Source organism: Myotis yumanensis, unplaced genomic scaffold (genome assembly GCF_028538775.1).
Source record: "Myotis yumanensis isolate MYYU_CA2020_CCGP unplaced genomic scaffold, mMyoYum1.0.hap1 SCAF_12, whole genome shotgun sequence".
In the NCBI taxonomy this organism is placed as follows: Eukaryota; Metazoa; Chordata; class Mammalia; order Chiroptera; family Vespertilionidae; genus Myotis; species Myotis yumanensis.
Genome location: NW_027223763.1, coordinates 45,740,794 through 45,753,828, shown reverse-complemented (window position 1 = coordinate 45,753,828; position 13,035 = coordinate 45,740,794). Strand labels below are relative to the sequence as shown.

Sequence of the window (13,035 nt, the reverse complement as noted above, 5' to 3'; positions counted from 1 at the left end):
CTTCATTAGGTTCGTGTACCACTATTCTAAGTTGGGTATTTTGTACGGGTGCATATCTGTTGGTATGTATGTATAAGCTTCAGAGACCTTTCTCCACCCCCTTCCAAAAAAGATTGCATTCTGTGATTTTCTAAGTGAGAGGACTGTTAACAGGTGGAGGTGATACATAAAGGTTTCAATGCTTGTGTTATTGATGAAAGTTAATGGACTGGTAGATAACTCAGGGTGAGAGCAATGATTCCCAAACTTTTAAAAAGTATTCTTTATCAACCCCCAAATTGCAAATTTGAGTAAACTTAAAAGTTTTACTTTCAGTTTGTAAAACAGATGCCCAGTGATATGTTGGTAAATGTTTAACAACCGGCTGTCCAGGAAGGGAAGCTGTGTAGCAGATGTCTATTGCCATGGCGTAAATACTCTCATTGGAATTTCAGATGCCAACACGATGCCACTGAACATGGAGTTTGGGGGAGACGCACAGGAGCACAATATTTTGTAACATTTGATGGGTGTCAGGAACCTCAAAAGCAGGGATGAGAGTAAATGTAGTAAATGGTAAGGGAGTGATGGGTTTTAAATATTTATTACTTTTGTTTTTAATGTGAGTTATTTAATGCTGAGGTTAATTTTAATAATGGCTGTATTTAAGAAGCAACTCACAAAATTCCTGAAAATTTCAGGGTCATCTTTGAGAGCCAGGACCATCTGACCGCACCCACCACCACGTGCACCCACCTCCCAGGACTTTAAGGGCCCACTTTGGAAAGGGAAGGGCACAGACAATGTGTCACTCAGCATCGTGCTGCCACCACTGAAAGCTACAGGTGCCCCACCATTTGTGGGTATGCTGCAGAGGCCTTTTGTTATAACAGAAACAAGTCATAAGGTCGATTTGGTGTTTGCTTGAACAGGTTTCCAAGGCAATATAGTGGTGGGCAAAAGTAGGTTTACAGTTGTTTGTATGGAAAATAATATCCTCCTATCTAATAAAAGCGAAACATGGTAATTAGCATGCAACCGCTACCCTTCCCATTGGCTAATCAGGGCGATATGCAAATTAACTGCCAACCAAGATGGCGGCCGGCAGCCAGGCAGCTGGAAGCGAACATGAGGCTTGCTTGCTTCAGTGCCGGAGGCCTCCAACGTTCCCCACCTGCCTCCTGCCTTGCCGGCCTCTGAGCTGGCAGTTTGAAACATTGTAACAAATATAGAAGCTAAACAAAACCCCAGAAACCAGCTTTCAGCCCACCGGGATCTCAGAGCTGGAGATGATACAGTGTTTCGATTATAGAACCGAAACAAACCAGATACCTGCTTTCAGCAGCAGAGGCCTTGGCCCAGAATAAAAAAAAAAAGAAAAAAAGGAGCGGTTGGGAGCTTCAGTCACCCATCAGCCTGAAAACGGCCCTCAGCCCCTCACCCAGACTGGCCAGGCACCCCAGTGGGGACCCCCACCCTGAAGGGTGTGTGACCAGCTGCAAACAGCCATCATCCCCTCATCCAGGCTGGCCAGGCACCCTAGTGGGGACCCCCACCCTGATCCAGGACACCCTTCAGGGCAAACCAGCCAGCCCCTACCCATGCACCAGGCCTCTATCCTATATAGTAAAAGGGTAATATGCCTCCCAGCACCGGGATCAGCGTGACAGGGGGCAGTGCCCAAACCCCTGATCGCTCTGCGGCTCTGTGTGTGACAGGGGGCGGGAGGGGTCCCAGACTGCGAGAGGGCACAGGCCGGGCTGAGGGACCCCCCCTCTACCCCTAGTGCACAAATTTTTGTGCACCGGGCCTCTAGTAATTAATAATGTAAGAATAAACTCTGTTTTGCATACTCACAACTGTAAACTTTTGCCCACCCCTGTATATTAGCTTATTAAAAAAATATCTTTAACCCCCAAAAAGCTTAAAGGTTGACATTATAAACTTCCTATGTCCTGTAAGAGGACAAACACACAAACAAAATAAAAGTAGAAAGGAAGGTAAAGAGCAAACCTCAGTGCAGGAAGCTGCCTGCGCAGCATGTCTGGTCGGCAGCTCCATCCTGTCCTGGCTGGATCCAGGTGGCCTGGCTCTGTCTGCCAGCAAGCAAGCTGGGCCTGGCGTGAGGGCTCTGCCCAAACAGATGTGCATGTGCTCGGCGGAGCAAGCACAGCCCTTCCCTCAGGAACCTGAACGGCAGGGAAGAAAGAATTTGTCCAGTTAGTGATGGCCGTGGGAGCTGAAGCAAGGTCATGAGGTAGCACCTGGGCCAGGTAGGTTACATGTGGAAGTCATGAGTAAGCAGAAGATGAGAGTGATGTGCCAAGCAAAGGAGCAGACATTCTATAAACAGAGACAATGAGCAGCTGGTCCCAGTCTACCTAAGTCCTTGTCAGCTGGCCAGTTCCAGATCACATGTAAGCCTTTTGATAAACCAAGGGAAAAATAAAGAAAGAGTGAGACAATACATAAGTGATCATTACAACACAGGTAGAACCATAATTGTAAACAATGAGGCACTGAATTAATCCTAGTATTAAGTTTTTGCGAAAATTTGTTGTGAACATCTTTATAAACAATGAACGGAAGAATGGACAAATGTTTTCAATGGAAACTTTAGAAATGAGGCAGAAATGGCCATTTCTTAGATAATTCTGAACTGTAGTAGCCTTACATTACTAAAATAATTCAGAGAAGACATTTTACCTGGAGCCAAGTATTCATGGTTCAGGTGTATAGCTTCCTGAGAATGTAACCTGAAATAAATGTTAGAGAATCTTTAATTATTCTGCAAATATCAGTTATCAGAGGCATCTGTGTGACAAAATTGTAAGTCAAATTTTATATTTCCTATACATTTCAAAGCCCAGCTAACATTCCATGCAATCATTGTTGGTTTTCTAGTGATACACTAGGCAAGGTACTACCTTAAAAAAAACAAAAAACTTCAAAAAAGTAACATTTCCATGAAGTTCTGTAGCATGCAAGGTATTTGTGTTTACTGTCTCCCATTGGAGCCTCTTAACTTTAGGAGACAGGCAGACATCATAATCCCCATTTTTCAGACGAGAACACAGAAAATAAGTCAGAAAAAATAGAATTGCTAAGGATAAAACCCAGGGAAGAGAGATCCGGCAACCTAGATTTTAGGAAGCGATGTGGACGGTGCCTTTGCTCAAAAATGGAGATGGTATATCCGGGCTTTCCTGAATGCAGAGTCTCTCCCTTACAGCCATTGAGAAGATCGAGAGAACCAGATTTTTGGCCAACTAGAGGACCGTGAGGAAGAGCCAATTATCAAATTAGACTGAGATACATTGTGTGGGGGTCAACGAATATTTGACTTTGCTATAAAATTATCCATCTGTTTACTGCTTACACCTTCAAAACTTGCATACACTACAAAGATCGTAGCCTTTGCCCCTAAAATACTGTACGGTATGTTACAGAAAATTCCCTTTGTTTAGCGGCAGCAGTGAATTTTGCTGCTAATTAGCAGTGTCCTCTGTTTGGGGCTACCTAAACTGGCTTCACCATTCCCTAAATAGAAATCACACACACAAAAATTACTTCTCAAAGTTCTTGGGTCAGCCAAGCATTTATTGTAACTAAAGGTATCCTGGGACATCACAGATGGAGAGTTTGGAACCACCTCTATAACATTCCCCAAACCAGCGGTCGCCAACCTTTCGGACCTCATGGACCACCAGTTGGCGACTGCTGCCCCAAACCACCCATATCCTTTCACCTCCACTGCCACCGTATTTTAGACTGTGGAACCAGCATAGTCTTTTGCCCAAATTCCTACAGTGGTTGTTACACACAGAATTAGGCAGGATTCCTGCCACACCCTCTTCTCACTGTCTCTGGTGGGTCTCTTTCTTTCCCAGAGTGTCAGTTACATGAGGGATGCCTATATCCCCATCTCCAGCCCATATCCCTTCCCTGATCTGACCTCACATCTGCCAACTGACCATACTCACTTTGGCACCTCAAACTCAACATGCCTCAAATAGGACCATCGTCTTCCTACTCCCTCCACCCAACCAACTGCTCAAATGGCTGAGATTTGTGCCCTTGCCTTTCTGTTTGCATAAGCCAGAAGTCCTTGTATAATCACTTAAAAGAACTGGAGTTTATATATCTAGGCCTACTCTCTTCAAACTAATGCTCTCTCTAAATGGCAATGAGAATGAGCTTTCTAAAATGAGTTCTGATCTTGTCATTCCTCCAGTGTAAAAACCTCTTCATTTCTTCCTATGCTCTCAGGACGAAATGACAGCTCCTTAAAGTGATTCATAAGGTCCTTGCTTATTTAGCACTTACTTCCTCCCTCCCAGTCTAACTTCCTATTACCCTCATACCTTTCATTCCTTCTGTGTGGACTGCTCCTTTCTGCCTCCAAGCCTTTGTTCCTGTTCCCTTTGCCTACACCTGTCTCTTATCTCCTTTGACTTTTTAACTCTATCTTTCAAGTCCCAGCTTAGATGTTGCCTCCTCTAGGAAGACTTCCTTGACTCTAGAGACTGGGCTGGGCTGTGTTCTATGAGCATATACCTACACTAGAGGCCCGATGCACAAAAATTGTGCACGGGAAGGGTCCCTAGGTCTGGCTGGTGATCAGGGCCAATCTGTGAGGCAACCTGCGGGGCGATTGAGGGGCCCCTGCTGGCACCCGCTCTGGCCAGCCTAGCGCCGCCCCGCTCCCCACCGCCACCACCGGTCTCCCTCTGCGGGGTGAACGGTGGGGTGATTGAGAGGCCCTGCTGGCACCTGCCTTGGCTGGCCTGGGGCCTGTGGGCTGGGGGCAGCTCCTGCATTGAGCGTTTGCCCCTTGGTGGTCAGTGTGTGTCATAGCGAACAGTAGTTCCACCTGTCGTTTTGCTGTTCAGTCGATTTGCATTTTAGGCTTTTATTATATAGGATTAGCTCTGTAACAGTCACTGGGCTGTACATACCTTACGGGCAGGTACCTGTTGATTCCCAATTGCAAAACAGTGCTTCGTAAAGTGTTTGACACAGGGTTGATATTCACATTGTTTATACTGAGAACACTATATCCAAAATACCTACCATCGATTGGGTAGTCATGACATCAATATAAATTCAGTTAGTAAATGAAGCCTTATTTTAAATTTCCCAAATGCATTATACTAATATGAAGACAGTTGAGAGTTGTTACATATCTTCTTGTAATCTTTTGTCCCAGAGGCATTTTAATGGAAATTTGAGTCTTTTTTTTCAAATTCACTCCCATTTACTTTACAAAACGACTTCAGCACCTATCTTATTCTCTCTTTCCAGACCACTTTTAAGGGCTTTGACATTTTTCTTAATAACTTCATTCCCACTTGGCCTCTACCACACCAGCTGCCCATACCAGAGACAGCACAAGGACAAGAAACTGCTGCATGCTTGAGATCTGAAACTCTGGCTGCTCCCTTGGAAACGCCCACCGCCCTTTCTCCCACTCTCCCACCACCAGGGTTACCATGTCCAATGCCTTCCTGCTCCTTGAAGCTTTCCACTGGGAACGATCCAGGTCACCTGTTGTGTCACTTTGCCTCTCTAAGCACAGACCACATGGCCAGCCTTTTCAGTGATGTGTATCCGAATCCCTTATTGTCTTTACGTCCAACAATTCATCAGTGACGGGTGACTTCCAAAGGCTTTCTCTTCTCACATGCTTAGACTGCTGAAAGCTGCCAAAAAAAAGTGCTGATTAGGTCAGTTACGTTTTTGTGCTGTCTCATCGGCTGAAGCCCAGTAGAACCAAGTACAATAAAAAAGAATTTATCTTATTCATCTTGTTTATACCCTATCAAGCCCCCCACAGAGGCCTCAAACACTCTCTCCTCCTTAAGCCCCTAGTGGAGGATTTTCCTTACTTTGTTAGAGAACTTCCTCCACAGGACCATTGGACTCACTGGGCTAGATTTCCACTTTCACCCTTCCTGTTCTAAAATCTTTCAATTGGAAGAAGCAAAGCCCCTGGAAAGAGAGATTCTAGGGAACAGATGGAAGCTGAACTTAAAAGAGAGTAAGAATGCTCCTTTCCTGGAAATGAGGGAAAAGGGCAGAAATGAAAAAGGCAAAACATGAAAAATGTGGAGAGAATTTGAGGAAGAAAAAAGTTGAGTTCAGATACCTGTCAGATACTAGACATCAAATCTCACTTTCTCCAAAGGGGTTTAACAGAGTGGGCACTAGGGGACTTGCTACTTCATTTCTTTTGGCTTCAATTTTCTCCTCCCCACAAAGAAACATTGAACTGCTGGCTTCTAAGATGTCCTCCAGCACTGAGTCTGAAGGTTCAAGCCGACTTTCCGTCACAGAGGTTCTCAATGGGGTGTGCCGGTGGGTGGCCCAGAAGGTGCTGGGAATGTGTCAGGGCATTTTGTGGTTGGTACAATGACAGCGGAGCTTCCTAGGCATTTAGTGAATGGGAATTGACAATGTGCAGGACTGACTTCCCTAAGAAAGCATTGTCTCAGCCCCCAAAATGCTAATGGTACCCCCTTCATACCACACTGCAGCAGTCACACTGTGGATGTCCCAAAGGCAGGCACTTTTCATTCACTCTGAGATCCCTTGGCAGTGACTCTTCAGGACCAGCTGAGTTTGTAGTAGGTGCTTAATAAAGGCTCACAGAAAAAAATTGTGTCTTTGCAAAGATGTATGTAATGTGAATTTTTGTAACTCTACAATGATTTCCTGTTGACATACATGTTCATTTCAGAGGCGCTTAATCTTCACTTCTGATTGACTTTTAATTCGCAGTGACTCCTAACACGGAGAGAGCTGTTATTAAAATGGAACCCTGCAGGGAATCCATTTGTAAAGCGATAACTCCTTTTATAGTGTGAATAATCGCTCATTAATTGATCTGGTTTGTAAATTTGAATTTTCATACGCTGCATTTTTTAAAATTAAATGTGGGCACAACTGTGGTCTCCTCATTAGAATCATAAAGTTCAAGAAGGGTCTAACAAGTATGACAGTTTTTTTATTTTACAACTGAGTCCTTTTCAGTAATTACCAGGCCATCCCTTTTCTTAATTCCTTTTATAGAACATCATGAACAATTCTATTTAAATAATAATTTGTTGCTTGAGAAATGATTGGTTTGTTCGCTTAGCTTTAAAACACAACAGAGAAACTCTGTCTTTAGGGATCTCTGGGCCACTTGCAGATTTTCAAATTGCATTTATTCCGAGAGGATTTCCTTTAATATAGAAAGGCTATACTCCACCTTTTACCACTTATGAAACCGAGTCACATAGGGCCAACAGAACATTACCACATAAGTGTCTGTCGCCAAGATGACAACAGAATTCAGATCACCTCACCTCTCATTAAAGAGCTGCCTCTTGACTAAAGGATATTTTCTTAGTTCCGTGGAACTGTGCTCAGGATGGCTTGCTGTGACTGACAGGCCGCTCTTCTGAGACATGCTCACTTGAGTGAGTTGCCTCGGAAAGTGTTACAGGTGTGTCTGTATGGCTGATTGGAACAAATTCCATCTCTAGCCACATTAGGTTTTCCACCGGTAAACCCAAGCTTGCTAATATTCCATCCTGCTGCTTTGAGTATTATAACAGTTCATGCAGAAAGGACTGGATTAGCCTCATCACAGATGATGATGGGGGATATAAATGTGCTCAGAAAATTATTACCAATAATTACAGAGGGGACAGTTAGCCTGGTGTTCAATCTATGATGCCGTTAATGTGGGTTATAACAAAAAGAATGTCACATGGTCTGAAGATACCTGTTTCTGAAGTAATAGTACCATAGAGGTCTTGGGGAACATTAATTAATATTTGGCATAACTACAGGAGGCTTTTAAATTTTAAGGTTGCTATGGTACACTCCCTCCCGCCCCCATTTCCATTTCAGCTTTTCTCCTTCTCTTTGAGATTGACATGGGCATCATTCTCTATAATATATTTTCCTTCTATTATTCTGTCCTTGGACTTACGAATTCATCATTTTATTTGGCCTGCTTTTCAAATGTTAGATATCAGCTGTGATATTTGTCTTGGCTAGCAAAACAAATGGGATGTGAAAATTCATTCAGATGCATCTTTCTTGTGTTCTTGCATGTCTCCAAGAGGAGTCTGGGAGACCTGCCTCCTCTGACTTCGCTCCCCTCAGACTAGCCCCTCCCTGTAGAGAACCTAGCGTGCATCTGAGAGCTGGCTATTGCCTATGCAGGTGGGTGAGATGAGCAAGAAAGGAAACCCAGAGGTGTCTCAGAAAAACATAAGTGATGCCGCCTCGGCAAGGAGCCTCTCCACCCAGAGAGAGTGGGTTACAAGCTAGAAAGCGACGGTAACATTAAAAGCAATATTTCTGTCATGAAGCCTTCTCAGAGCCGTGAAACTAACCTGCTGGTATATTTTTTTTCTACAGCCCATAAAAGGGCTCACAGCCAGAAAATACAAATCCCATAGGCTGCTATTATGCTGATGACAGTGAAGAAAGGGGGGAAATTGTTTCCTTGCTGAAGTGCAGATATAATTATGACATTTTATATATTTTGCAGCCTGTACCAAAGAGCTGTATTAATATCTGCTATGCCCTATGGCGGGAGAGAAGTTAGCGCCTTAATGCAGGGCACTCGGGTTCTGATTTTTGCTAAGATTGAATCCCTCTGGCTCTTTACTAATATGAATTTTGTGGTTCCAGGAAAAATCAGAAGCAGGTGATAATGGCTGCATCTTTTGTAGGACCAGCTGATTCATACAAATCATTCGTACCAGCGCAGGGAGAGGGGCTCATTGCGCTTTGACAATGTGTCTTTCACCACCGAGATCCGCAGCAGAAGTCTAACTGCTTACTTCAGCCAAAGATGAACACAATGGGGTGTTGAGAAAAATTTAAATACATAGTTCACAGGAGAAACGTCAATGAAATTATGGCAAAGAAGCTGAAATTCCTATTAGTGAGGTCACCTGGCAGTCAAGTATTTGTGTGTTGAATAAGAAAATAAAAAACAAAACTGAACATCTCTCAGTCCTTTCAAACATAGCTCAGGCCACAAGGCAGGGGTTGGCGCTCTAGTCCATACCTTAGATTAAGAATTAAGTATTCCTGGTGAACAGTGAGTGAGCCAATAAATAAACAAACAACATTTTGGGAGATGCAGAATAGACAGGGAAATAAAATGTATAGTAATGAAATATTCATAACCTTGCATTTTATGGACCTCAAACACTAGTTCCATGATTTACACTATTTCTGTATGCAGTAGTATGGGATCTGCCGAACAATAATAAAGATGGCATTAGAATGCCACTGCCTCGGTGTCATGGAGAAGGGAGGATTAATCAGTATTGCACAGGGGCTGTAAACTTGAGTAAATAGAAGCACATATAGGCAGTTGCTTTCCTGCACACTTTATGCTCGGCCCATGGAAATGGAGATGAGAAATATAGTAATTACGAACATGATGAGTGTCAGCACCCAGCTTCACATCCATACCCACATTATTCTCCAAGCGTGTGGTTGCTCGGGGGCACTGGTATGGACCAGCTGCTCCCAAGAACCTCTGGTGGGTATTATTTCATATCAAGAGTTACCTTTCCAAAATATCTTGCCCCCCTAACCCTAAACTCAAAATGCTATACTTTGAACTTGGTAGTCTCCTTATATAGGAAAGAGTGGCTCAGGCATCTAGCTTTTGACTTCATCTACTCTCATTGAGCTCTGATCCAGAGGGCAACGGAGCTGCAGATTAAAACCTGAGATGAGTAAGCAACTATACCATCTTGCTTTAAAGAATATCTCAAATATTCTTGCTACATACCTGCCCCTCCATTTGAGAGCCAACCTCAAACGCTTAGTGTTGATCTTGTCCTGGATTTCAAGGGCACAACTGACTGTCAGTAGGCTCAGAGCTTCTGCTAAGAGTCCCCCTCAGCAGAGCTGTTTCTCTCCCATTTTTACTTAGGGATCAAATGACACACTCCCTGTGTGTTAAGAGTGCCAGTTGCTGAGATGAAACTACAGCAACGTCGCAATGCTCCACGACAACTACAAAGTTGTCTGAATTTCTCTCAGATCTTTCAGACTTGCAAGTGCCCTATCAGTCACTGGGACCCTGTCCACCACCTCCTTTCTTTTTCAAATGTACAAAATTAACTAGCCACTAACTTCCTCTAGAGCAGTGGTTCTCAACCTTCTGGCCCTTTAAATACAGTTCCTCATGTTGTGACCCAACCATAAAATTATTTTCATTGCTACTTCATAACTGTAATGTTGCTACTGTTATGAATCGTAATGTAAATATCTGATATGCAGGATGGTCTTAGGTGACCCCTGTGAAAGGGTCGTTTGACAGCCAGAGGGGTCGCAACCCACAGGTTGAGAACCACTGCTCTAGAGTATGAGACAGATACCCAGAACATATCCACTAAACTTCCTATGGGGCAAATTTGAATACATATTATAATTTTAGCATTTATCTTTGGATATTTACCTTGTCACAGTAAATCACCATCTCTTCCATTTTCCTTAATGAGACAGCACAGTACACCAAATTTCCTTCTGTTACACATGGGGATTTTGAGGAACATAAGTTAATGTGTCTTTATTTCTTATTAGACTTATGGGATATACTTGTTGTTTAGGGCCGGAGGATACAATTCCAAAACTTCTCAAGTGAATAAATTATCCTACCAGTAAGAGTCAGAAGTTATTCCCATATTAGTGACAAATGGGCATAATCAATAAAGTAACTATTAATCTTGAGGAATAAATTATTTTACCCTTTGCTTGATCCTGTATTTTTATTGCTCAGAACTAGGAGTGTAGTGATGAGCAAAGGATAACAATGGTAAGTTCTCACTAAATATTGAAGAAATGAGTCAGTGAATTCCATGGTCTTGCTCTTGTACGTGATGAGGTAGGTTGGCAGTCATGTCCTTACAGAGAAATTGATTCAAAAAGGGATGTACTGTTGTCAAGAGTGACCGAGTGGGAATACTGAACTTCATTAAAACACAGTCTTTTATTGGATTTCCTGGAAATAGTTTCTTCCAGAACATTCCTCCTTTTTTTTTTAAATCATCCTGTCTTCCTCTTATACTTTCTGGAACATTCTTTAACTTGGAATCTTCAAGCATGTTCTCCTCTATCATCTACTGAGGAATGAAGGTAGAACTGGGGAAGCCTTTGCTCAAATTCCAGTGTTTTGTCCCCATCTCCCCGCCCCAGAATTTTCCTAACTTGTTTATCTGTGTGTGTGTATCACATATATTTATATACACACCTACAGATACACACACATATATTTCAGGTATTATATATTATATCTAATGTAATACAGAAGACAACAAGGTAGTAAACTAAAGTTCTGTGAGGCTGTTGTCTGCTTCAGAGCCTCTTAAAAGAAAAAAAGCTCAGAATATTTGGGGTCAGATGATTTCAGTGTTTTATAGACACTGATAATGTTCAAAGATTAAAAATGATGAAGGGTAAATAAATCATTGAAAGTAATGACAGAAACCATCATCTACATTGGGAAACAAATGAGATGAGTTAGGTCATTACTTATGAAAAGCATCCACTAGTGAATCATGAGTATCACCTGACACATGGGCTCCTCATTGGGCCATGGAAATGGTTCTGAACCGTCAGGTTGGACGAATGCTCCCAGCCACACAACCCGCTAACCTGTTCATTCTGGGTCTCCCACTCCCTGTAAATGTTCCCTAAAACAGCCCTCAAAAAGAATGTAGCTTATTTCAGAAAGGTAATAATAGTAGATGCGGAAACGAAGTTTTAAAGATAACAAGTTGCAAACTCTACCTTTTCCTTTTCTTTCCCTTCCTGCTGGCATCCTTATAAATGCCTCACTCTCACATTTTGGTCTAAGTTGGATAAAACATACCTTCCCCGGGTTCCCTATTTGCTAATAGAAAGAGAGCTGAATTGTTGCCACTGAACTTGCTGTGAGGGGCTTTGACTTCAGGTGAGCTCACAATCGGCTTATCACTGCAGTACTGTGAACTGGGTCATAATTAAAAGATTTCACTACAGAAAACAACTGTGCTGTTTGTACATTTCTTTCATGTCCTTGAGGAAGAACAACATCAATCACTTATTTGCCTTTTATATGATTTTTTAAAGGCAGCCTGGTGAAATAGAAAAACATCAAAGCTGTAAAAGACAGACCTAGATTCAAATCCTGGTTCTGGCAGTGAGGAACTTGGTGAACTTGGACAAATTACTTAACATAGTTGGGCCTTAGGTTCTTCAATTGTACAATGGGCCACCACACCAGCCTTGCAGGGTTTTTATGAATTAAATTAAATATTATATGAAAAGCACCTGATATTTTGTAGGCATTTATTCTTTGCTGTATATCATTATTATACCTTCTATTGCTCCTTTCCCTGTTTATTTTCCTCAGTATTATACTCCTCTGTGCAATGGTGTGATTCTGTGAGGCTCTACTTCAGGGAGGCTCAACTCTGTTTCTCCCACAGACAACACCGCCATGCTTGAGGTCCCCAAGTATCTATTGACTTGGATGGAAAATACAACGGGTGCTCTCAGGGACATGGAAGAGGAGAGGAAACTCATCTGGATTCAGCCTCCCAGTCTGCTCTGCAGTGGTACATCGTTCCGTTGCAGAATCAATCCTAAGGTGCAATCTTCACTGTGCAACTTTAAGAAACAGAAAATGGTCCCTACCCCTGTGCTCCTATCAGGAGGTACCTGGAGGAAATTCACCAGGTTTCTCTACTTACCCACCTTCCTTTGGATTCCTGGGGAGATTGCTTTCCAATTCCTTCTTTTCTACCCTAAATGCTACCTTCAGGATAACCAGGTAAAGAGGAAAATCAACGATGGGTTCTATAGCTAATTATAGGTGGTATAAGATGCATACATGGCCTTTGAAAGGAAAAGTAGCTTCCATCCCAACTATGGTGAAGATACGACACAATCAGACTGTGTCCTTTCACCTTTGTGAGGAGACCATGGAGATGTGAAATGCAGCAATGCTCTTTCTGCAAAGAGAATGTAGTTTTGCTCCTGGTGAAACTG

General features: G+C 42.8%; 1 long non-coding RNA gene across 1 annotated transcript in view; it reads left to right on the top strand.

Moving 5' to 3' along the window:
• Window positions 1-12,623, top strand: part of LOC139021221 (uncharacterized) — a 60,168-nt gene extending 47,545 nt beyond the window's left edge. Inside the window, exon 3 of the long non-coding RNA XR_011473412.1 lies at window positions 12,474-12,623. This is a non-coding gene — a long non-coding RNA (uncharacterized lncRNA). The remainder of the gene's footprint in view (window positions 1-12,473) is intronic.
• The last annotated feature ends 412 nt before the right edge of the window (window positions 12,624-13,035 follow it).